General features: G+C 42.3%; 1 protein-coding gene across 6 annotated transcripts in view; it reads right to left on the reverse strand.

The window, feature by feature from the left end:
• SCUBE1 (signal peptide, CUB domain and EGF like domain containing 1) overlaps positions 1–27,412 on the reverse strand; it is a 202,310-nt gene that overhangs the window by 133,119 nt on the left and 41,779 nt on the right. The gene's annotated exons all lie outside the window — the stretch shown is intronic.

Consider the following 27,412-nt stretch of genomic DNA (forward strand, 5'->3'; position numbering starts at 1 on the left):
AATTTCAATCCATTGCTCCACAACCTCTCCCAGTCCTCAAACATGATATTATGCCCAATGTCCTGTGCCCACCTTATCATAGCCGATTTAACCGTTTCATCTTGTGTATTCCATTTCAACAGCAAGTTATACATCCTTGAAAGTACCTTAATCTTTGGTTCTAACAATTCTGTTTCTAATTTCGATTTCTCCACCTGGAACCCTAGTTTCTTATCATTTTTAAAAACTTCTTTAATCTGAGCGTAATGTAACCAATCTCGCACTTTGTCTTTCATTTTCTCCAAACTCTGCAATTTCCAATTGTCTCCATCCTTTTCTAATATTTCCCAATATTTTGGCCATTTAGCCTCCATATTGGGTCTTTTTCGGGCCTTGGCTTCCAAAGGTGAAAGCCACCTTGGTGTTTTATTTTCCAGCAAGTCTTTATATTTTGTCCAGACATTAAACAATGATTTTCTGACAATATGGTTCTTAAAGGCCTTATTTGCTTTAACCTTGTCATACCATAAATATGCATGCCATCCAAAAGCATTGTTAAACCCTTCCAGATCCAACACATCAGTGTCCTCAAGAAGTAGCCAGTCTTTTAGCCAGCAGAACGCTGCGGCTTCATAATACAACTTTAAGTCTGGCAGGGCAAAGCTCCCTCTTTGTTTTGCATCAGTTAATATCTTAAACTTAATTCTGGGCTTTTTGCCCTGCCAGACAAACTTAGAAATGTCTCTCTGCCACTTCTGAAAGCACCCCGTTTTGTCCAAGACCTGAAGTGTTTGAAATAAAAACAACATCCTTGGCAATACATTCATCTTAATAGCAGCAATTCGGCCTAACAAAGAAAGTTTCAATTTTGACCAGCTATCTAAGTCTCTCTTAATTTCTGTCCAGCATTTTTCATAATTGTCCTTAAATAGACTTAGATTTTTTGCTGTTATGTTTACCCCTAGGTATTTTACTTTTTTAACCACATTAAGTTCCGTCTCATTCTGAAACCGTTCTGACTCTGTATCAGTCAAATTTTTCCCCAAAACCTTAGTTTTCTGTTTATTTAGTTTAAATCCAGCCACCCGACCAAAATCATTAATCAGTTGTAATACTCTTTTCGTACTGGGCTCTGGCTTCTGCAGGGTCAAAACCAGGTCATCTGCAAAAGCTTTTAATTTATATTGTTTCTGACCGACCTGAATTCCTTCCACCAACCGATCCTCTCTAATCATGTTTAATAGCACTTCCAGAACCGAAATAAATAACAAAGGGGAAATAGGGCAACCTTGTCGTGTCCCTTTTTCAATTTTAAACTCTTCTGTAACCACATTATTAACTATCAGTTTAGCTTTCTGTTCTGAGTATATTGCCCCAATCCCATTCTCAAAACCCTGTCCCACTCCCATCTCTTTTAAATTTCCCATCATAAATTTCCAGGAGACATTGTCAAAGGCCTTCTCCGCGTCTATAAAAATTAGGACTGCTTTTGTATTTATGTCTGTTTGCAAAAGTTCCAAGATATCAATAATGTTCCTTGTATTAGCAAACAGATGTCTTCCTGGGAGAAAGCCGGCCTGGTCCTTATGAATTACTTCATTTAAAACTTTTTTAAATCTAATTGCCAAAATGTCTGCAAATATTTTGTAATCCACATTTAAAAGAGAGATGGGACGGTAGTTCTTAAGTTGTGTCTTTTCAGCTTCCGACTTTGGTATTAATGTGATAAACGCTTCCTTCCACGACTCCGGTGCCCTCTTCCCCTCCATAATTTCATTGCTGACCTCCATCAAAGGTTGTATCAAATAGTCTTTTAATGTCTTATAGTACTTGGAGGTCAGCCCATCTGGTCCTGGAGATTTGCCAAGTTGCATGTTCTGGATAGCTTGTTCGATCTCCTGTCGTGTTATTTTAGAATTCAGGATTGTCCTATTTTCTTGTGACAATTTAGATAGGCCGTTTTTTACCAGAAATTGTTTAATCTCAGCATCATCTTGCGGCCCTTGGGTGTATAATTTTTTGAAGTATCTCTGGAAACACTTTCTAATGTCCACTGGATTCTGGATGTTTTTTCCATCAACCTCTAAGTTTGTAACAATATTTAATCTTTGTCTTCTCTTCAACTGCCAAGCTAGCAGTTTTCCACATTTATTCGCCGACTCAAACGTTTTTTGTTTCATTAATTTAACCTTCCATTCAATTTCCTGATTTATCAATTTAGAATATTGTGTTTGATAAAGTTTAATTTCTCTCAGAGTTGGCTGTGACTTCGGATTCACTCTTAATTTCTTCTCAAATTCTTTTATTTTTTCCAAGATCTTATCTTTTTTCTCATTTTGTGTTCTTTTCTTTACTGCATTCTGTTGTATCAAGAATCCCCTCATTACAGCTTTACTTGCGTCCCAGATTATTCTTTTTTCCACCATGTTATTCATATTTATCTCAAAGTAGTCCTTCAAGACTTTTTGGGCCTTCTTGGTAATTTCCTGATCTCTAAACAAATTGTCATTCATCTTCCATCTAAAGGATCCAGTTGGTAATAATGTCATATCCATCTTTACTGCATTATGGTCGGAGCAGGTCTTTGGGCAGATTTCCACTTTTCTGACCTTAGGTGCCAGGCCTCTGGAGATCCATATTTGGTCGATTCTTGTCCAGGTCAGTTGGGCTTCAGAAAAGAATGTTCCCTCTCTTCCTAGTGGGTTCTTTGTCCTCCAAATGTCAATCAAATCCATATTGTCAGTCATTTCAAAAAAGGTTTTAGGTAGTCTGCCGTCTTTTGTAACATTTTGACTTTGAGACTTGTCCATGTTAGTTGATACGACCCCATTCATATCTCCCATCATTATGATGTTGTTATAGTCTAGGTAGTCCAGCATTGTCTCCTGCAACTTCTTGTAGAATTCCGATTTCCCTTCATTAGGTGCATAGATTCCTAATATCAGCAGTTTCTCTCCTTGATGTTGTATCTCAATAGCCAAAATTCTTCCATGTTCATCTTTAAATAGGAATTTAGGTGACAGGCTCTCTTTTGCATATATCACCACACCTCTCTTCTTCACTTTGTCGGACGATACAAATTCCTGGCCCAATCTTTTATTTATTAACACTTTTCTGTGGAGCCTCGTCACATGTGTTTCTTGTAAACAAATAATGTCCAATTGTTCTTTTTTTAATATATGAAATATTTTCTTCCTTTTTTCCGGAATGTTACAACCATTAATATTCCAGCTCAACAGTTGCAGAGACATCCTGGACTATCTGGTTATTTTTCAAGGGGTGGTATCTTCTCAGGGTCTTCAGGTTCCACAGATGCTGATGTTGGTACTGGCGTTGCCTCAGGCCCAGAAGGTAGTTCAATTCCTTTTTGAAGGTCCTCTCCGTATGTAGTCAAGAATTTGTCTCTCTCTTCCGGTGTTCTCACTTTAACCTTTCTCCCTCTAAAGGTAAAAGATATTCCTTGGGGAAATTCCCACCTGAATGGAATTGCGTTGCTCCTTAGTAGTTTAACAAGTTCAGAATAGGCGGCTCTAAGATCAAGCAGTAGTCTTGGGATATCTTTATAAATTTCAATTCTTCTATCCAAAACCTCCAGTGATTTTACAAAATGTAGTCCCAAAATCTTATCCCTTTCCTCCTTTGATCTCAATGTTATCAAACAGTCTCTGGGCCTCTCCTTCTTTATAAATCTTCCAAGTCTGAAAGCTGACACAATTTTAAAGTCCTTTTCTTCCAAGTTCCAGAACTTGGAGAATTCTTTGGTCAAAAACTCAGTTAGATGCCCTTCTTCTGCCTCTTGTAGTGATCTAATCCTTAAGTTGTTCTCACGGTTTCGCAGTTCTATCATAGAGAGATAAATCTGGTGTTCCCCGACTTGTTTAGTGAGTGGTCTTACCTCTTGCTCTAAATTTTCAAATTTTTGTCTGGTGTCCTCAGCCAATTTCCGATTTTCTGCTGAGGCCTCCGTTAACTGTCCAATTGCTAGTGCATTCTGTGCCACTTGTGTGGTTAATTTATTTAGACATTCTGTGTTTTTATCAATCTTTGCTGATTGCGCATCTGCTTTCTTGTCCAAAGCTTCCAATTTTTCAAAAATTTTGTCTAGAACAGAAACAGATGCTCCTGAGGCCATATCTTCCAATTGTAACTGCTCTGCTTCGCCCTCTCCCTCCACTTCTGAGGGCAAAGTAGGCACAGATGATCTACGTGTCTGTGAGGCTGAGGTTAGAGTTGTTAAAGTTGTTTGTTTAGCTCTCCCTCTTTTTCTTGTGCCACTCATTCCAACGTTATCTATCAGTCAAGGTCACACTGAGTTATTCCCATGGGAATGGAAAGGTCCAGAGCAAGCAAACAGCAAGGGAATCGAAAGTAAAAAGTACATGTAAAGTCACTGTTTTAATCCAATCCTCTAGAGGGAGCTTAATCTGTCTTTCAGAGTCTAATTTAATGTCCAAGAACCTTCAAATACAAATGTTTAGCAGAGTTTATAAATGGTCACTTTATTGCAGATAGTGCTTATTTATCTCCAAAAAGAATGTTTCAAATTTAAAAGGTCTCAATACCCTCAGATTGTTTCAAGTTCCAATATACAGTATCCAAATCTGCAGTGCTGACAGCTCCCTTAGTGCTCAGGCAGCTCCTGACTCTGGGTTTCACCTTCTGATTTGTAATCCAATAAAAGGAGGAAAGTCAAATGCAAATAAAAATCCCAAATCTTTAGCTTAAAGTCTTTACTTTAAAATGGTTCAATAGATGCTTAGATCTGTAAAACTTAGAGTCTTTCTTTCAGCCTCCACTCCTCCAGCTGATTGCTTTTTTTCAAGTTCAATGGCTGCGGAAGACGGACTTCCTGCTTCCACGTCTCTCCGCTTTCAGCCAAGTTCAAACCAATTTAAGTTTTTCTTTCAAAGTCTCAAATTCAAGTGACTCAGTCTTTTACTCACAAGTTAGTTGCTTTTTCGTCCGAATCCGTAATTTAGCAGGAAAAGGGATCAGCGCTCACCGACAGTAGCAGCGCGGCTTCACTCCTCAGGCTGTGAAACAGCTCACAGCGCCGCAACCCCCCTCCGCGCTCCGGAGCCCCTTACGGGGTTCCTTCTGCACTTGGAGGGTCGCTCAAGGCGCCCACCGAGCCTCAAGACCCCAGGCTCTTGCCGCCTGGGGTTTTCCAGAGTGGGTCTCCGCTTCGCCGTAGCGGACGACCCGTTGCCTGCGGAGCCTCCTCTCCCGTTCAGAAGAGGACCGCCATTGCCGTTCGCGCCGCCCCCGGATAGCCAATGGCCTATCTAGTCCAGCATCCTGTTCTCACAGTGGCCAACCCGATGTCCCCATGGGAAACCCTCAAGTAGGCTCTGAGGGCAAGAGCATTCTCTACTCCTGTGGCTTCCAGTAACTGGGATTCAAAAGCATGACCACTTCTGACTGTGGAGACAGAGCAGAGCCACTGTGGCCAGGAGCCACTGATAGGCTTATCCTACATGAATATTTCCAATTCTCTTTTAAAGCCAACTATGACTGCCTTTAGTTGGAAACAGAAAATACCTGAAGGAAACGAGCAAAGAGGACTGGTGCAAACAGGTGTGGTTTATCTTAACGTGGGGAAATTAATATGCAAAACGTAGTTGAAATTAAAAGATAATTTCTCATGTGTCTAATTCTGTACATAAAAGATGTTAATAATATTCAAACTGTTCTAGCCAGGCATAAAGGTAAAGGGACCCCTAACCATTAGGTCCAGTCGTGGATGGCTCTGGAGTTGCGGCTCTCATCTCGCTTTACTGGCCAAGGGAGCCAGCGTACAGCTTCCGGATCATGTGGCCAGCATGACTAAGCCGCTTCTGGCGAACCAGAGCAGCGCACGGAAACGCCATTTACCTTCCTGCCGGAGCGGTACCTATTTATCTACTTGCACTTTTTGGCGTGCTTTCGAACTGCTAGGTTGGCAGGAGCAGGGACCGAGCAACGGGAGCTCACCCCGTCGTGGGGATTCGAACCACCGACCTTCTGATCGGCAAGTCCTAGGCTCAGTGGTTTAGACCACAGTGCCACCCGCGTCCCTCTTTCTAGCCAGGCATAACAGCATTTAAATAAGACTAGAAAGTATATGTGATGAAGGAGGCAATGGATTTCTTTTGCGAACCCATCTAATGAGAAAAAGAGAGAATTTTATTCATTTATGGCAGCATTCCGTTCCTCATGCAGTGACAGAGCGTATGCCTGCGCTGCTTGGGACAGGTGTGCGGAGTATGCCCCTGAGTGGGGCGGGGCGCAGAGGGCACCCTCCGCACACCACAGTTCAGGGTAGGAGAGGGGTGGGAAAGCTGCCACCCACTACCCTCTAGGCCTGACCCGGCGGCAGAGGTGAAGCCGCTGGGGCCAGGTGCGCTTCGCTCTCCGCCATCGGGTCAGACCCGACCCAGCAGCAGAGCTGCTGCAGCTGGGCGCAAGGTGTGCCATGGCCAAGGAGGGTGGGTGCCAGCGCTCCCACCCATTTACCTGCTCTCCTCCCCCAGGTCAGGCCTGACCCGGGAGTGGAGCTGCACCACGCACAAGTGCCGCAGCCAAGGCGCAGCTTCTGCTTGTGCAGAGCCGGGCTCCGATGAAGGAGCCTGCTGTGGGAGTACCTGTTTGCGGCCCCTCACAAAATTGCACCCAGGGCCACGGCCCCCACACTACGCCTCTGCAGACACGTACCCCAGTATGCTAAAAAAAATTATTATCTGAGCCAAGAACTCTATCACAAAAATGGATTAACTGTGGAATCCAAATAATAATTACATTCTGATCCATATATTAGTTCCGGGGGTGCATTTATAAAATGTAAACTGTGAAATCCATAGGATTTCATCATTTTTTATAAACCTCAAGCACTCCATCATTTTAATTGCTATGTCCCTGAGAACAACAAAGGCTTAGCAAGGCCATCCATTGCCTAAGAACAGCAGTTTTGTAAATTTTGATCAACAGTTCAATGAAACGCCAACTCTTCCCAAATTTCTGCAAGAAATTATCATTAATCCCTGCCTTTTTCCAATGCGTTTTTCAAATACATGTTTTTCACCTATTTTTTCAGACTTCTGTAACTAATGATAAGATCAGGTCTCCCAATACTTTTAACCTTCCTTAGGTTACATGAATTATATTAATTACCTTAATCACTAGTATTTCAGTGGAGTTAATGATTAAGTCACTAACACGTATGGTAGGGATTTTGAAACTGAACTGTGTATCTTCCTTCTGATAACTGTGTGGTAGTGGAACTGCCTATTGAGATTGAGCAGACACCTTCACTGCAGTCTTTCTGGCACCTGCTAAAACATTCTTATTTAGATAAGCCTACCCAGATGCTACCCAGTAGTGATGTATGGAAGTGAGAGCTGGACCATAAAGAAGGCTGATCGCCGAAGAATGGATGCTTTTGAATTCTGGTGCTGGAGGAGACTCTTGAGAGTCCCATGGACTGCAAGAAGATCAAACCTCTCCATTCTGAAGGAAATCAGCCCTGAGTGCTCACTCGAAGGACAGATCAGGAAGCTGAGGCTCCAGTACTTTGGCCATCTCATGAGAAGAGAAGACTCCCTGGAAAAGACCCTGATGTTGGGAAAGATGGAGGGCACAAGGAGAAGGGGACGACAGAGGACGAGATGGTTGGCAGTGTTCTCGAAGCTACCAGCATGAGTTTGACCAAACTGCAGGAGGCAGTGGAAGACAGGAGTGCCTGGCGTGCTCTGGTCCAGGGGGTCACGACGAGTCGGACACAACTAAATGACTAAACAACAACAACAACACCCAGATGCTTGGGACGCGGGTGGCGCTGTGGGTTAAACCACAGAGCCTAGGACTTGCCGATCAGAAGGTCGGCGGTTCGAATCCCCACGACGGGGTGAGCTCCTGTTGCTCGGTCCCTGCTCCTGCCAACCTAGCAGTTCGAAAGCATGTCAAAGTGCAAGTAGATAAATAGGTACTGCTCTGGCGGGAAGGTAAACGGCTTTTCCATGCGCTGCTTTGGTTCGCCAGAAGCGGCTTAGTCATGCTGGCCACATGACCCGGAAGCTGTACACCGGCTCCCTCGGCCAATAAAGCGAGATGAGCACCGCAACCCCAGAGTTGGCTACGACTGGACCTAATGCTCAGGGGTCCCTTTACCTTTACCTCTTTACCCAGATGTTTAGAAGGTGGAGGTAATTTTAATCTGTTTTAGTAGTTTAGCTTTTTGTATGTTTTAAAATAGAGTTGTAAACTTTTCTTGATTTTATTGTTTTACCTTTTTGTAAACCACTTTGAGGTTGTTGGGGTTTTTTCACAATCAAGAGATGAATAAATTTTATGAAATAAATATATGATTTTCAAAAAGGGATGGAACTAAATCCCCATCAATTAGGAATCATTTATGTTCTGTCTGTTTTTCCATTTTCTGTTGGCCAGGAGGTGGCAGACTTTTCTTTCAGAATCTTCTCCTGTCACTCATGCTTCAATCTTCCTGAGACTGTATACTGAGATTGTGTCATATAGATAATTTTCATGAAGATCCTTTGTTACATATCTTAGGTACATCATGTAGAAATGAACACAGATGAAACATCTTAAGAGTTGTGGAAGTGATTTGAAGACACCTTCACTTCTCTGAAAACAAATACTTCAGAAGGCAACAGGTGTGCATTCAAACTGCTCCCACTGCAGTTCAGTGCCTAAGAATTTATTGCGTGAGTTTGGAAAACATCTACAAAGCTTTAGAAACTGTTGCTATCTTTTTGTACTAAGCTCTTTGTTTGAGGGTCTTCTGATGAGTATAAATCAACACAATACTTCACCTGTGGTCTACACAGACCCTAAAACTCCCCAGGCTCTCAGTAGAATTCCTACTCACAGGTTGCCCTTTGCTCCTTTGAAGCCTCCCTCCTAGGCTTCAAAACTACTGTTATCACTCTGAGGTCACTTCATCTAAAGAACTTCCAGGATAGCTACCTGCTGATATAGACTTCCCAGTCAACCATGTCCCCCTCTTCATATATGACTCACTTGCTTATGATTTTCTAGAAGGTTTTTATGCCAATTTATGTCAAAGGCTACCCTATATCACTTAGGAAAGTAGTTATTGCGAAGAATTCTGGGATCTTACAGCAAAAAACGTTTATTTATGCAAGATCCTTATCAGAGGGATCGTAGTGCATAGATGAGACACAGCAAAAACCTATCAGCTACAAAGTCTACTAGCCAACCAGTAAAAGACTTCTAAGCTAACGTGTCCAAGCACGGGAAACACCATCAAGATACATGATGATCAGAGAAACTTGCCAGCCAGATGAATGAAGGAATCAGTAGCAACCAACTTTTCCAAGACAGAAATCCAATTAGCAACATCTCTGCTGAAATGATGAAACCATTTATTGTGACTGAAGCGGAACTATCACATACCTAAATCAGCACGTGTTGATTTACGGCAAAAGCATTGGAAACCACTCAACAAGATGTTTGCACTAACAAAGTGCCATCCAAAATCCCATGGTATGCTGACATTTTGTAAGGAGGACTAAATCAGATCGCATCAGCTGTAAAGAAGACAACTTTTAGAAGGCATCTGAAGGCTGCCCTGTATTGGGAAGTTTTTAGTGTTTGATGTTTTATTATGTTTTTATATATGTTGAAAGCTGCGCAGAGTGGCTGGGGCCACATGGGCGGGGGTATAATAGTAGTAATAATAATAATGATGATGATGATGATGAAATATACTCTCCCAACATCACTCATGGCCCCGGCATCTAGGTTGCACAGGGGAGCAGGTGGTACTGTGGTCTAAACCACTGGGTCTCTTAGGCTTGCTGATTGGAAGGTCAGTGGTTCAGATCCCCGTGGTGGGATGAGCTCCCGTTGCTCTGCTCCAGCTTCTGCCAACCTAGCAGTTTGAAAGCATACCAGTGCAATGGGAAGGTAAACGGTGTTTCTGTGTGCTCTGGCTTCCGTCAGTGTCCTGTTGCACCAGAAGCGGTTTAGTCCTGCTGGCCACATGACTCGGAAAGCTGTCTGTGGACAAACGCCGGCTCCCTCGGCCTGAAAAGCGAGATAAGCGCCGCACCCCATAGTCGCCTTTGACTGGACTTAACCTTCCGAGGGCCCTTTACCCTCACCTTTACCTAGGTTGCACCCATACAAGCCCCCAACTATGTTGCCAGCTTGCATTTAGAATTCTGAATGTGAATCAGAGCCTACGCCTGTACAAGTAGGCCCTGCTCATGTGAAGGGTTAGGGAAGCAGAGGCGGAGGAGACTGCAAGTCTCCTATGTTATATCATGCCAAAGGTTAAGTTTATCACTAGCTATCCAGAACACAGAAATCGAAGCAAATACTTTTGAGCCACAGTTATCTTGAATTTCCTGATTATTTGAGCCTCTAGGGACTCGTGTTAATGTAAGAAATTTTCCTAAGAATGTCTACGAATTAAAATAATTTGGGTGTCTCCATAGGCGGGGTTTAATTTGTGCCAGGGTTCTTCCTTGGCTCACTTGTTTCTTTTGAATGCCAGAACTGAACCCTGGAGCATATGTAGAAGAAATGAGAAAAAATCACTGAACATTCCTCACATCACTGACTAACTACAGAAAGTTCTCACGCGTTAAGGATTATGGAGAAGGGCTTCTGGACTAGAAGATGGCATATAAACCTGAGTCTGTGGAGACGGGGGCATCTCTGGTTCTGGTGATGTGTGCACTTGCCCTGGTTCCTGGGAAGAGGCAGCTGCCCCTTCAATGTCCTCTGATGTCCCTTGAAGATCTCCTAAGTCCACAACCCCCCCCCCTTTCCTCTCTTCCGCTTGTCCTGGTACCAATCGTGGATAGGCCCCTCAGTGGGATCCCCTTCCTCTTCCTCAGTGTACTGACAAGTGCACACACAGAAAGCCACCTTGTGCACGTTTTAAATGGAGAGGTCTAAAAGTAACAAACAAATATAAAGGATAGCTGACATGTACCAAAACACTCCCATAGTATATATGGGTAAAGGCATCTGGTTTGAGGAGCAAGGAACATATATATTAGCTGGGAAAGTAATGTATTCGTTTTCACACAATTAAGTAAAGGACTCCCAAAATCTTAATTAAATCTCAGCTATGGAAGATGATGGGGCAAGAACAAACATCTTTCAGGCAAGAAGTTAAATAAAAGTTCAGCTTTCAATGCAGTATAAGACAAGACTCAGTGTGAAGATGTGGCATAGTGGTTAGAGCCAATGTGGGGCAGAGGCTAGAGCAGCCTTTCCCAACATGGTGCCCTTCGGATGTTTTGGACTATGGCTCTCTTCAGCCCCAGTCTGGCTGTGCTTGCTAGGAAGGATGGGAGTTGTAGTTCAAAACATCTGGAGGGGTGAAAAGCTGGAAAGAGTGTTGAATGACAGAGAGCCACTTGCACCAATCTCTCTCTCTCTCTCTCAGCCTAACTCAACTTCCAGAGTTTGTTTAAAAGGTAACATGTAGGGACTCATGTATGTTGGCCAGAACTTCCTGGTAGAAGAGTGGGATAGAAACCTACCTAGATGCTTAGAAAGTTGAGGGAATCTGTTTGAGTATTTTAACTTTTGTACATTTTAAATTATTTTTTATTATTTTATCCTTTTGTAAACCGCTTTAAAACATTTTTTACAGTCAAGTGGTGTATAATTTTATGAAATTATATAGTAAGTAAAAAATAATACCCTATTCTATTGTAGAAGGAAAATCCAAGGATTCATAGAAGCTAAAGGGAAACAGGTATCTGTAAGACCAAGGATGCCAATTTTTAGTAGTTACAGAGGAATAATTTTTAGTGGGAAACTGACATGGAAGAGTTAAGGATCTTCACCCCACATTTCTGTATTCCAACTTGCCCTCTCCCCAAAGTTGCTTTCCCATAGAAAGAAATGCCCATTGGGGTTTAGTTACCCACATTTGTGTGCAATGTGCTGTTCGGTGCTAAGTTGCAGTACGCACTTTTATGATTGCTTCCAGCCTTGGCTTCTAGTTGCTTTTCCAGGTCTCAACTTCCAAACAAATGCCTGTTCAAATGAGTAACTCCCTTCCTCCTCATGTGGACCTCTGAGAAAAACGAGCACTTGCAAAGAAATGAAGAGGAGAGGAAATGTGTTTTCTTAGTCATGGCTTGTTTAATACTTCACAGTCTGAGGTGGATCAAAAAGAGCCATTATTATCCCATGCCCCTTTTTTACCTGAAGGGTGGAAAACTGCCAAGTTCTCAATTTAGTAGCATAACAGCACTCCTACAATACATCGCATTGTACGCACTGAGATTTCACCAGCTACAAACTATTAGGAAGCAAACATTAAAGCAAAACAAACTAGAAGCACTAGAGAGAACATGAAATATAAAGATGAGGCAATCTTTCTTAAAGTGTACACATCATGTTCGATGTTTCATTAAAAAAAAATGCACCCAAAGAGTTTTTATTTTAATTCAGGGATATATGTTGGTACTCCGGTTTAATTTGACATTTTAGGAATTCATGTTAGTGTGTATGCACACATTGAACAGAACACTTCCATCTCTAGCAGCCAAACAGATGGTACATGGCAGACATGTATAATGGTCTTCTTTTAATGAAGAGCTGCAAATCTGAAGGCCCTCCCTCTCCTACACAACCTCCTGAAAAGCAGGGTATTTTCATTTCCCTGTGCAAGGAAGCCTGTTCTTGGAGCCACTGTAGCTCAACAGTTAAGCACTGAGTGGTAAAAGAGTCGTCCCTTCCAACCACTCATTCCACCCCTTCCGTCTTGCAGAGCAGAGTTGGGCTGAGCTTGCCACCAGCCCACAACTACCCAGGCAGAGATCATGGGAAGGAAAGGGAGTTCCCAGACACAGCTGTCCATGCAAATCCTCCTTCCTCAAACTGAGCTTGGATATGAACTGGAAAGAACATCAGCCCACGTCCACTTTCAGTGAAAAGAGGGTGAAAAGGGAGCCAACTATTTTAACAGGATCTACACTAATTAAGGGACGCGGGTGGCGCTGTGTGTTAAACCACAGAGCCTAGGGCTTGCCGATCGGAAGGTCGGCGGTTCAAATCCCCGCGACAGGGTGAGCTCCCATTGCTCGGTCCCAGCTCCTGCCAACCTAGCAGTTCGAAAGCACGTCAAAGTGCAAGTAGATAAATAGGTACCGCTCTGGTGGGAAGGTAAACAGTCTTTCCATGCGCTGCTCTGGTTTTGCCAGAAGCGGCTTAGTCCTGCTGGCCACATGACCTGGAAGCTGTACATTGGCTCCCTCGGCCAATAAAGCGAGATGAGCGCCGCAACCCCAGAGTCGGCCACGACTGGACCTAATGGTCAGGGGTCCCTTTACCTTTTACACTAATTAAAAATAAATACTATCCCTTTTACTTGACTCTTAGACACTAGCAGATATTGAAAGTTAGCACATTAGGGCACATTCTGAAGACTACTTAATGTAGCTCCATTATCCATCTGTATACTTCCCCTACAAATACAGTGAAAATAACTTCATCTCAAATTTATTTTTGAAGAGTAATAGATTTCTTCAAGATACCCTACTCCAGCTCATGCCTGGGTTTTGCTGGACGTAGGCTCCCTGAGATGGTTGTTTGGCGTTGCACCAGCTCAACAGAGCTGTGGAGTCGGCCCTTAAAATCAGACCCCACATGTGATTATGTCAACTGTTGTTTGTGGGCCCCTGTACTATAACTGGGTCTCAAACAGAAGGGGTAGTTTGGTCTCCCTCAACAGAACACAAATAATGCAGTGCCATAAAATATTCCATTCTTCTGAAACACTGCCCAATTTGTAAGCATTTTGGAGGAAAAATAGAAGTTTTACCCTGTAAGCTTCAGGTGCTGAAAAGGATTGGCAGACCATGCACTTATGTTGAGGCTCATAGATGGATTGAATGATAGCCTAGAAAGAGCAGTCATTATTGATTCAAAAGGATTATTATTTGCCTTTTCTCACTGTCAGCACCTTCCAACTTAAAGAAAACCTCAAGTGTGAACATACAGCATCCTTGCAATCATGAAACTGAACTAATCTCCTCCCCTCTCTTTGTTCTCTTCCCCGCTGTTGGAATTTAGCTTGTAAGCTTATTTGGGACAGGGATGAGTTGCTTTCCCCCCTATGAATTTCTGTGAAGAAATTCTGCAAAGGACATTGATGACAAAATAACAGTACATAATCGCATAGAAACACCCTAGGGGCTTGCTCCACTGCATTTCAACTTAAAAGATCTGGAGTCAGAGTAAGCAGCGAGATAGCTGCTCACTTTATTTTAAGTGGTACAGACGCTTTGGGTTACAGACGCTTCAGGTTACCAACTCCGCTAACCAGGAAGTGTTTGTTCCAGGTTAAGAACTTTGCCCCAGGATAAGAACGGAAATGGCGCACCAGCGGCGCAGCGGCAGCAGGAGGCCCCATTAGCGAAAGCACACCTCAGGTTAAGAACCATTTCAGGTTAAGAATGGACCTCTGGAACGAATTAAGTTCTTAACCCGAGGTACCACTGTATTAGTTTAAAGAAAAGATGGCATTGCAGGGGGTTGGACTAGATGACCCGGGTCCCTTCCAACTCTAAGATTCTCTGAAAGGTTTATAAAATTGTATACAAGTCTAAACCACAGAGCCTAGGGCTTGCTGATCAGAAGACTGGCGGTTCAAATCCCTGTGACGGGGTGAGCTCCTATTGTTCGGTCCCAGCTCCTGCCAACCTAGCAATTCGAAAGCACGTCAAAGTGCAAGTAGATAAATAGGTACCGCTCCGACAGGAAGGTAAATGGTGTTTCCGTGCGCTGCTCTGGTTCACCAGAAGCGGCTTAGTCATGCTGGCCACATGACCCGGAAACTGTACGCCGGCTCCCTCGGCTAATAAAGCAAGATGAGCGCCGCAACCCCAGAGTCGGTCACGACTGGACCTAACGGTCAGGGGTCCCTTTACCTTTACCTTTTATACAAGTTTATGCATGGTATGGAAAGGAGGATGGAGAAAGATCTCTCTCTCTCTCTCTCTCAGTCTCATAGTATTAGGATTCAGGGTTACCTAATAAAACTGCCGAGGAAAAAAGGAAATCCTTTTTCAAGAAGCGCATATTTAACTGCCACGGGATCTGGTCATTGTTACTAGCTTAAATGGCTTTTTAAAATGGGTAGTCAAATTCATGGGGGATGAGTCTAACAGCAGCTATTAGCCATGGCAACTCAATGAAGCCTCCATATTTAGAAGGAGCAGACATTTGAGACTCAGATGCAGAGGCCATGGAATGTGGCAGGCCATTTTTCTTTTAAAATTCTAATTCACCTAAAGCATTTTTCTTTAAATGAAAGGTGATATTAACATTTCCGATAAACACGCGCTCTGCCTCATCCACACGACTGAGGTGGCCTGGGGCCGCGTGACGTCAGCACACTTGTGTGCGTATGACCCGGGACATGCATGACATCAGCATGCCACCATGGAACTTGGGCGGGGGGGGGAGGCCCTTTCATTGTAAAATTTGGGGGGCAGCCTCAAAGTGCAAAATGCAGTATATAATTAAATCAGTGTTGCAAATGAATTATACATTAAAATTATTACTGTATCATATACAAATAGTTCATTTAATTAGGTTTCTTGGCAGAAAAGGACACCCAGGGTTAAAGCTGAATATTTTTCATCTGATGTTTGTTACCAGCTGGCTTCTAAATGCTGCTTTCCAAACTTTTATGTCCCTTCTTTCAAAATAACCATGAGCATGCATTATACAGGAAATATTGATACTGTTCCAGTCTTAAGTGACTTGAGCATGAAACCCCCTTCCCCTAGAATTTTACATATTTCCCCCTTGTTTGAAAACAGTTTTCCAGTGTATTTTCCCACCCATGCGTAGAGCTTTCTATTCTCGTCAGTGTTGCCAGTCAGTCTGTAGTTGAACTGCAGACTGTTCAACTATTTTTATTTTAACACAGGTGTGGAGAGATTTTTTTTTTAAAAAAAGACTTCCCTTCTCTCTCTCGCTGGCAAGCAGCCTGCCTGTCACGTCTGCCTGGTCACAGTTTTAAACAGCGCTTCATTTCATAAGACACTTCTTAACATCTTTAGCAGCATGAATTCTGACACATCTTTCTTTCAGCTCCTCCACAAGAAGTACTTTACGTTGAAACCTTGCAAAAGTACCATAATGTCCATATCATTCATTTACCTCCATTTTTAACTCACTAAGGAGAAAAAAGCCCCCAGTCATTTCTTCGAGATCAGTGGTTTTCAGACTTTCTACCTCCATATCAATCTTTCTTCCAACGAAATTCTCTGCAGAACCCTTGCATGTTGTAGAGGATTCTGGTCAGATTCTCTGGCAGACTTTCATTTCCTACACTCACCATAGGCTTAGAAAATTGAGATCGTTCCCCAGAATACACCCAACTCTTCCCCAAGTTTGCACATTCTAGAAGATGATCGACCAGGACCATTTCTGAGGAACCCCAGTGAGCTTGCAGGGTGCCCTGTGATACCTAATCACAATTTAGAAGTCACTGGTCCATTTTTTATTTAGTGAATTATCCCACTCAAGATTGGGGATTTCATTGGCAGGAGATGAAAGGGTCCATGTCTCATGCATCCTAATTTCCTCCAGCTGTAAGAGGTTCATCTTTGTTGACAAACTTTGATGAGAAGTTTAAAATATTTCCTATGTACTGAATAACCTTTCAAGTATTTGGACTTAAATATCCAATATATTTTTGTCAGGTTTTCTGACAGTCTAAAACTCAAATTCTTCTAAACCATTTAAGTGTGATATGCCTCAAGGTACTATGTCCCAGAGTACACAAAAGTATAGTTTTATGCCTACACATTAAACCCAAGAACTAATGTATTTTGACTCCTTGAATTTCCCCTATAGGCAGAGATATGTCAGATCATTTAACCAAATTAAGTGCTTTAGACAGAACTGATGGCAAAACCCCAAAGTCAAATGATTCTAATGCTACAATAATGGCATTTGCTTCAAAGCTAATTTCAAAATAATTTATGTGAAGACTGAGATATGTGAGTAAGTCTTAATATTACAAAATGTAGACAGTCACCAGAAACTCCAAGTCAGGGCCAACCTAACTCTTATAAGGTAGGAGACCCCACCTCTGCTATTCCTCAAGTCACGAAATATGCTCAAGAACATATTATGAAATAATCAGGTATTATGTTCTACCATGATTTCACAGTTACTGTATAATTTTTCAAAATGCTGTGGGTAGTATTCCATGCTAATTCTATTCAGAGTTGAGCCATAGGAGTTTTAATGAACATGACTAATTTAGGTTCGTTAATTCCAGTGGCTCTATTCTGAGTAGGATTTAGCTGAATACAGCCCTATGCGTCCCTTCCTTGACCACAATTTATTCTTCAGGGTAAGGAAAAGCAGGCACACCCAACTGGGCCAGTTATACCAATGAGCAAACGAAGCATGGGTGTGGGGCCTCAACAGCTTTGAAGGAAAACAAGGAAAACAGGTATGGGTCAAAACCCTAGATAAAGCAACCCAAGGCAAATAATGTAGTAGGGAAGGTTACACTCCAAAGGTTGCAACTGAAGCACCAAAGAGCCAAAAGCCAAGGATGTCAACCACAATGGGCAGGTGAGCAGGGCACCTGAGCTCCACAAAGTAAGACTCTACCAAAAGTTCACCATGGTTCCCACTTATCAAAATGGAGCACATCCGAGCTAGTTACTTGACAATGCTCCCACTTGCCGTACTAAGAATGGCTTTTACAGAATTACGATTCCAATCGATGCCTTTGGAGGTGGTGGATGGTCAGTACGGCAAAGTACAGTACAAGGAGAGACTTTGCCTGTGTGGGCAACCTTGCGTAGAGGACCTGCACCACTATTTATTGCAATGCCCGCTATATATAGAACCAAGAGACCGATTTATAAAACCGCTGCTCACGAATGGAACACACTCGAACAGGGCGGAAAGGGTGAAATGGCTGAGTGATACTGATGACTTCATAACTTATAAAGTAGAACTATATGCATTGGCAGCTAAGAAGATCAGGAGAAAAGAACTAGATAAAATAGCGGTCAATTGTAAAGGTGATTTGGACCTTTAAGCTGGCACATTCTACCTGAGAACCCCTTGCTATTCTATCGTATGCAACAAATAATTTTTTAGGAGATGTGACTGTGGTTTATTGTATCTGCAGTGCCTGATGTTTTTATGGTTTTTATGGTTATTGTTGCTTTTCCTTTTGTTCCCTTTGTGAATGATGCCATGGCCTTTGGCTAGTGCAATAAAGTTTATGATGATGACTGGCACAAGGTAAGAGGACAGGCATCTGCAGAGCAACTACTTTGGGCTGTTAGCTGCTCAGACTGCATAACCAAAATAAAGGCAGCTATATAAGGCCATCATGACCCCTACAGCCCCCCTAATTACTTAATCCAGCTGGGGTGCAGAGCTTCAGTACACCTTCCAACTTCAACAGGGTGGTGCTGTGAAGGATCAAGGGACGTGGGTGGTGCTGTGGGTTAAACCACCGAGCCTCTTGGGCTTGCCAATCGAAAGGTCGGCGGTTCGAATCCCCGTGACGGAGTGAGCTCCCGTTGCTCGGTTCCAGCTCCTGCCAACCTAGCAGTTCGAAAGCACATCAATGTACAAGTAGATAAACAGGTACCGCTCTGGCGGGAAGGTAAACACCGTTTCTGTGTGCTGCTCTGGTTCGCCAGAAGCAGCTTAGTCATCCTGGCCACATGACCTGGAAGCTGTCTGCGGACAAACGTCAGCTCCCTCGGCCAGTAAAGCGAGATGAGCGCCGCAACCCCAGAATCATCTGCGACTGGACTTAACTGTCAGGGGTCCCTTTATCTTTACCTTTTTAAGGATCAAGGATCAGGCCCAAGGATCCTTCCACCCATGAACTGCCCTGGAAATGTCAAGCTCCCTTATCCTGCATTCTGCGGTGAAGTTGCTCCTTGCAATTCCTAAAATATCAGAAGCCCACTCCATCTTGGGGCAGGGTTTTCAGGGTTTTTGAGGTACAACAGGTGCCTACAATGTGTATTTTCCAGAAACAATTGAACACGTGTTTCACGAAGCTTTTCCAGGGAGATGAAAAGGCAGGCTCACTGGCAGCTCAGTTTTTGACTATGATCTTTAAATCTAACTTCCTAAGTATCAAACTATTTTTTTCAAAATTCAGCCTCTGAATTTAGGAATCATTTTGAACAAGTACACGCAATGTGTAGGTTGGGCACAGTAAATTTAAATCAGTAAATCAAGGACCGAAAATCTCCTTAAAATAACAAAATTCTCCCCAGCATCTATATTATTCCGTAGCTATAGTGTTATAGGATTTCAATGAACCTTTCAGAAATGGAAAAAATATCACTTGGTAGGTTGATTTTCCTTTCCTCAATCCTGACAGTCTTCTTCCTATTAGTTTGCAGGGATATTTAGTTGGGAGTTTATTAAGAGATGCTGGTGCCAAGGCCCCATTACAGCTTCTTTTGTTATTTCAGACATTACACTTGGGGCAATGAAGATTAGATATTTGCCTTCTAGCGTCTGGAAACAGTTTGGAAATTGACTCCCAATTCTTAGAACTCTGTAACTCAAACAGGTAAGTACCAAATCCCAACATAAAAGCTAATACGTACCACACTCCATTATAAAGGGGAAAATACGATATTTCTAAACATCTGGGACTACCTACTTCGAGGGTTTGGTGTTTTGGTTTTTTAAAAAAAGAAAAATCTTCTTTTCCTGAAATTCCAAGTGATCTTATTTCCCAATAATAACCCTACTTTTAAGTTATTACAGTGAACAGCCTCTGGATTTACATTTTTTGTACCTTCCTATATTTACCGTAACTGCTCTGTCATATATGATCTAGTTGAGATTCCTGAGTTGCAGGGGGTTGGACTAGATGCCCCCAGGGTCCCTTCCCACTCTACAATTCTATGATTCTGAATCTCTGTTACACACAAATGGATATTTTCATTTTGTAGGAGAAGCTGCAACACCCCCAAAAGCTTAGAGATCCAAAAGAAAAGCATTAATTCTTACGTGCAGGGGTATAGAAGAGCAGGAATGGGGTTGAGCACAGATTTGGGACTTTTTTCATATTACCAGCAATTACGTCAGGCTGCTACCACATCATGGTACCTTGCGCCAACAAGTGAATGAAGTAAAGACGAGGCCTTCAAGTTTGACTGCTGTTTGTAACAGCAGGAAAATAATCCAAGCAGAGGCTGGATATCTCTCTCTTTGGATGGGAGCCTCTGCTTCATGCTAGCTGTTTTAAGTGGTGACACTTTGCAAGTCTCTCTGCAATTCCAGTTAAAAGCTAAAGGATGCATGTCACCTTTTGTTAAAGCTCAATGGATCTGAAAGGTCGAACATATGCCATCAGAAACAAGCACAACTGAATTCAATAGGGCTTATTCCCAGGAAACTATGTATAGGATTAAACTAGGTAAATGCTGTGGTGGAAAGTCAAGAAAGCATAACCTTAAATTAATGGCTTTCATTCAACTTCTTTTGTGCAAATCAAGAATTAAAGAAAGCAAGCCTGCAAGGGTTATATTCAACCAGAGCCAATAGTTAAATGTCCTGATCCAGACTTGTGTGAAAAGGAAGGGAAAACAAGCTTCCAATTGAAGCATTCATAACACATCTTGGTATGGAGAAAACTTGTCTAAGGAATTTAGACTGGACAGCTTCCAGTGGACTTAAACTGGCATCAAACCAAAAAATTCCATAAAATAGTTGAGCTAAAGGTTTGGCTTTAGAAACCTCGAGCACAGCAGGTATGAAATTATGTAAAGATACACATTAAATTTTAATATTCATTATTGGTTTATCTACCACATCTTGTTCAGCTGACCACGTTTGTACAGGATTGAAAAGCTATGCTCAAATATTTAAGAACTCTCATATGTCTGATGAGTTGTTCATCAAAATACCATTTTGGAAGTCTGTATTGTTTCGAAAACACAAGTACCTTGGTTTCGTCACAATATTTTCAAACCAAATTTTGTCTGGGATAGAAGTACAGCATCATCCACATCCAATGATAAAAAAATACTTTTTGCAGCCAACTTGGGGACATGGTTAATTGGAGACGATAAAAACTCAGCCATGTCATTTATATACAGTCGTACCTCGTTTTACGGCCAGGATCTGTTCCGGAGGATGCAGGGCAAAGTGCTGCATCAGCGCACGCGCACGGAGCGGTTTGCGCTTCTGCGCATGCACGAGCGGCAAACCCGGAAGTAACCTGTTCCGGTATTTCCAAGTTTGCTGTGGACGTTCGCCAGAATGGACGCTAGACAAGGCAGACGTTTGTAGAGGTATTACTGTACAAATGGAACAGGGCAGCAGCCCAAAGAAACCCTGCTTAGCCCCTTTAGTGCAAGGCACAGAGTCTGTATGATAGCCTTCTATGGTACATTTTACCTTCAGATAGCTATTATTATATACAGTGGTACCTCGGTTTAAGAACAGCTCTGTTTACGAACAATTCGGTTTACGAACCCCGCAAAACCGGAAGTAGTGTTCCTGTTAGCAAACTTTACCTCAGTCTAAGAAAGTAATCTGAACGGTGGAAGGACACCAGTGGCGGGAGGCCTCATTAGGGAAAGCACGCCTTGGTTTAAGAACGGTTTTGGTTTAAGAACGGACTTCCAGAACAGATTAAGTTGGTAAACCAAGGTACCACTATAAACCTTTACTTAGAAAAAGGAGTGATGCCTATAGTTGGTGAGGGCAATTTCCTCCAAAGTTTTGTATGGAAAGCCCAACCAAAAACTCTAAGTCAATGTATGCTGCCAACCTAGCAGTTCGAATGCACGTCAAAGTGCAAGTAGATAAATAGGTACCGCTCCGGCGGGAAGGTAAACGGCGTTTCCGTGCGCTGCTCTGGTTCGCCAGAAGCGGCTTAGTCATGCTGGCCACATGACCCGGAAGCTGTACACCGGCTCCCTCGGCCAATAAAGCGAGATGAGCGCCGCAACCCCAGAGTCGGCCACGACTGGACCTAATGGCCAGGGGTCCCCTTACCTTTATGCTGCACACAAAGCAACCCCAATATTGCTTATTTGTCAATCAAATGGTTTACAACCAGAGAATAATTCATGATGAATCTATCTAAACACGGCAGGTTCATCTGGCAAAATGGCTGCCTCTTCCAACCAGTCACTTAGTTTATTATGAAGCCTTTTTTGCTCAATGCTTGCAAATTACATAGAACAAGCTGTCTGGGTGCTAAGTTTGCTGGATCAGTTTTAGAACCCTTTTAAATATGGGGCCCCATTACCACCGTATTCTGAGCCTCAGTTACGATGCTGTTGAATACGTAATACGTAAATGCAACCAGTAGAGGAGCCCACAAGCTAACAATAAATTTCAAAAATGATGGTGATATAAAATCTATTCCCATGGCTTTATTATTCTTTAGCAGGGACCCTTCATTTCATGCCCTCCAACACTGCTCAGGTGAAAGTAGAGACATTTCTCCCTCCCTCCAACTGACCCTCCTTGACCCCATTTTTGCACCCACACACTTACAGAAAAGGTGTTCTCAACCGTCCTGAGAAAACCCCTTAATTCCGTTTTTTTTTTAAAAATAATTATTTGGTATATGTATATATATTGGGAGGGGGAGTATATTCCTCATGCTCTATATCTCCATCAGCAGTACCCTTTACTATTTGCAAATCTCTCCACATTTAGCTAAATGCAGCCCCACTTGTTTGCATTTGGAATCTTTGGAGAACCAATAAATGTTCCAATCGACCTAAGTATCAAACTCCAAAATCCAGTAGTTTTGGGCATATAAACTGACTCCTATACATGCATTGAAACCTCCTGCAAAAATTAGGGCTGCAGCAGGACATGAAGATTGCAAATTTTTTTTTGGTCTAATATTGTCCAAGTATTGTTTACAATTGATTTTTTAGAATAACGTGGCATGCAAACATTCTCTGCATACATCCCAGACCTTTAAAGCACATCCAAACTACATGCCCCCTCCCCAAATTCTGGGAACTGTAGTTTATAAACCGCAGACCCACAATTCCCAACACCCTTAACAAGCTATGGTTCTCAGGATTCTTGGGGGTGTGTGTGATTTGGGTGTGCTTTAAAGTGTGGTGTGAATGTAGTCACCGACTACCATCAGATCAGTAAGTACAGTAAATTTAGCAGACTTACAGGGAATCATAGGTGTTATAATTGCGTTAACATTTGTTGAAATAAAACATGCTACGCCTTCAGTGGGACTCCCTCTCTTACTACAGAGAGGGGCTGCCAGAATGTGGCACCTCAAGCTATTAAGCACTATGGCTTCAGATTGCCAAATATCCTGTAGAAGTAGAATGTCAAAACGACTTTTAAAAATCCAGAAACTGTTTATCATGTTGTTTAGAAGACCAGTCTGCTATATCCAAGTGTTTTAGCCCTAATTCACTTGGGGCTCTACATTTATTTATTCCTCTTTGCTGAAAAACTCCATGTCTAAAAAAACCCCACATCAATTTTTATTAACAAAGGAGACCTGCTCTGAGTCCTCATTTGTGCCAATAACAATTTGACTTCAAAAGTAGAAACTTCAACAGGGGAAAGAAGTTCCTTGAAAATGAGGAGACATAAAACAAGTAAGCTGAAAGGGCAAGTCAAGAGGGTCGAGTCTCTCCAAATCCTTTGGAGTTATCAAAAGCAACAACAATAGCAGCTCAGCTCAAAGGCCCAACCAATGGCATAAGGATGTTGGTATGGTGACAACCAAAATTAAGGAAGCTATAAGAGCCATGAAGGAATACTTCATCGTCCACCTTAATAAATTGTGATAATTATTTTATCACAGTACTCAGCAAGTGGTTTTCATTAAGACTCCAATCTACTATTTCCTGTTCTATTGGATATTTTTCTACTAGTATTCAGGACAAAAATGTGAACAATTCATGATAAATAAATAACCCCAAATCTGTTAGATAAAATTAGGTACCATCCTCCACATTCCAGAGATAGAAGATATTCTGGTACTGTACCAAAAACCATCCCCAGCCAAGCATATTGAGATAAGCTCAGACATAGTACTAAAATTCCAGAAACTGACTCTTGGAGGACTTTGTGCAACCCATGGATTAGAAATCACATTGTTTTAGTTATATTTTGTGGTTTTAAATGTTTATATGAATGTTTATATTGGACGGCACTATATAAATATTTTAAATCAATCTTCCCCAGTCTGGTGCCCTCCAGATGTAACTACAATTCCCACCAGCCCCAGCTAGGATGGGGCATGGGATGGTAGGAGTTATAATCCAATCCAGGTTGGGGGAGGCTCCTTTGAGCAAACACCTACATCACAAAATTATAGAACTGTAGAGATCTAGTCCAACCCCCTGCAAAGCAGGAATCTCAAATAAAGCATGCATGAAAAATGGCTTTAAAACCTACAAGGAAGGAGAGTCCACCACTAACACATCACCTCTCAAACTCCTCTTATCCAGGCTAAACATCCCCACTCTCCTCAACCGTTCCTCATAAGGATGATTTCCAGACCCCTGATCATCCGCATATGTTTCAGTTTGTCAATATCCTTCTTAAAATGTGATGCTCAGAACTGGACACAGGACTCCAGGTGTTGTCTAACTAAGGCAGAATAGAGTGAGACTATTACGTCCCTTGATTAGGACACTCTACTCCAGCTGATGCAAAAAATAGCATTAGCTTTTTTGCTGCTGCATCTCACTGTTGACTCATGTTAAATCTGTGGTATACAGTGGTACCTCAGGTTACATACGCTTCAGGTTACATACGCTTCAGGTTACACACTCCGCTAACCCAGTAATAGTGCTTCAGGTTAAGAACTTTGCTTCAGGATAAGAACAGAAATCGGGCTCCGGCGGCGCGGCGGCCCCATTAGCTAAAGTGGTGCTTCAGGTTAAGAACAGTTTCAGGTTAAGAACGGACCTCCGGAACGAATTAAGTACTTAACCTGAGGTACCACTGTACTAAGAACCCTAGATCCTTTTCACATGTATTAATCACATGTTCCAATCTGTTAATATTATGAGGGACTTTGTCAAAAGTCTTACTGAAATCAAAATACACTAGAACCACAGCATTCCCCTGATCCACTAAGATTGTAACTTTACTGAAAAACGAAATGAGAGTAGTCTCATCTAGCATGACTTGTTTTGGAGAAACTAATGCTGGGTCTTTGTAATCACAGCATCCTTTTCTAAGTTCTCATAGACTGACCCTTTAATTATCTGCTCTAGGACTTTTCCTGGTATTGACGTCAAGCTGACCAGTCAGTAGTTACCTGGGTCTCTCCCCCCCCCCCCATTTCTGAGTATGTTTCTGAGCACAATTCGAAGTGTTGGTGCTGACCTCTAAAGCCTGAAACGGCCTTGGACCAGTATACCCCTAACCCCCGCCCTGCCGAGAAGTGAAGTTACAGGGAACCAGGCAGAGGACTTTCTTGGCAGTGGCGCCCTCCCAGTGGAACACCCTCCCATCAGATGTCAAGGAGATAAAGAACTACACACTTTTAGAAGACATCTGTGAAGATGGGGACAACATTTGCTCGCCTCCAGTCTGCAGGGACCTCACCTGTTCTCCAAGCATTATCAAAGGTTATATACAGTGGCTCAGATATTATATCTGCAAGCTCCTTTAGTACCCTTAGGTGCAGCTCATTAGACCCTGGAGATTTGAAATCAATTAAAGTAGCTAGTTGTTTCCCTACCAGCTCTTTTCCTATCTAGCTTCCCTAACTGGTTGCTATTCAGGACTTCCTGACTGCCATAAAAATTGTAGGGCTCTTTCTGGGAAATACAGGCGTGACATACGGATTTATTTTTTTGGTTTGCACTGTCCTGGAGACAGATAGGGATATGGTGAATGTAATGATTTATCTTTCCCAGGGATAAATCATTATCTAGAGAAGGTCCAGATTTTTGCAGTCTATCTGTAGGGACAGATCAGTTATTATCAAGAGATTCAACTAAGTTCCAGAAAGCTCTAAGGGATCTACTGAAAGGTACTGATGACTGCTCTGTTGATAGCCTAGTCAGCCACTGGAATAGGAGACTGACTTTGGCCACGAAACACCTCCACACAAACCTCAACAGCATCCCAATCTCTGTGGAGACACTGGTGAGAAGGGAGGCAATCTTAGAGCAGATGGCAGAAGGTTTGGGAGGCATCAGAGCCAAGTGAAGGGCAATTCAGCTGGCAATGGTGACAAGAAATAAGGGCTTAGGCTTTTGGTCACCAATGTTTCTACTTACCTAGTTTTGTCTGTTTTTCAAAATGTCATTAAAAAATAATAAAACCTCAGTTTGATGAGTAAGAAGTCCAAAGCACAGATCTCATCCACTCTTTATAATAGTTTTCAAATATTCACAGCATAATTGTATGTCATTTAGGTAAATATACAGTGCCCAAAATACAAACTGGAGAGATTGTTTACCAGGAAGTTGTCAATCAGTATGATGATTGGCAACTATAATAAGGGGTACACTCAACAAAATACTCTGATTCAGTTTTTATGATGTACAATTACACTATTTGCAAGTCCAGTGGAAATTTACAGCGGTCATAGTGTTTATCATCAACATCCCATTTTATCATAATCATGACCTCGCTCTGAATTATTATTACACTCAGCATATATTTTCTCTGAATGCAAGTTGTATGCAGTTTTACCAGCCCTTATTATTTCATAGCCATCATTTTGCTATTTGCTAATTGGTACCTTTCAAAGGCCTGCAGGCAGAAAGTTACCTGGACCTCCCACATTCAAATGTTTCTATGTTTTCCGCATCCATTAGGTCCACAAACCCAGTTTTCCTATATAACATAAACCAGTTCTAGCATAATAATTTCATGCATTTATCTTCAGTTTAATCCTGAAGATAACTGAAGCTGTGTCACATTCTACATGGTATTTCACTGATGTTTGGTACAATACACAGCTAAATTATGAAAGGGAGATGCTGCCTTCAAATGTGTGGGGAACTGCACCATGGAACCATGATTCCCCATGTATTTCTGTGTGTTCAGATGCCGCTCACATCTGATGCATGGAAAACTCCATACCAAAGATGCTCTGAAATGCTAGATGCTATTAACTTAAGAATTTTCTGCATACTGACCAGTCAACCCCCACCCCACCCCCGCCAAGTTTCCCTCCCTAGGAAGTCATCCTATTAGAATGTAGGGAAAGGGCCTCTTGGATGTCATACTTACAATCCAAATTCAATGCCAAGCATACAGTTTCAATGGACATTAGATAGGCCAGATGTGAAGCTGGCTGGTTCAACAGGGAAGGGCTGTGGAGTACGGCCTAAGGTCCCTAAGACATTTGAAATATTCATGGAATCATATTGTATCTAGTTCATCTGTCTTAAAGGCATCATGAAACTCCTGTGATAGGAAACTAAACAACTACTCTAGCAACACA

The sequence above is a fragment of the Podarcis pityusensis genome, assembly GCF_964106645.2.
Source record: "Podarcis pityusensis genome assembly, chromosome: 5".
In the NCBI taxonomy this organism is placed as follows: Eukaryota; Metazoa; Chordata; class Lepidosauria; order Squamata; family Lacertidae; genus Podarcis; species Podarcis pityusensis.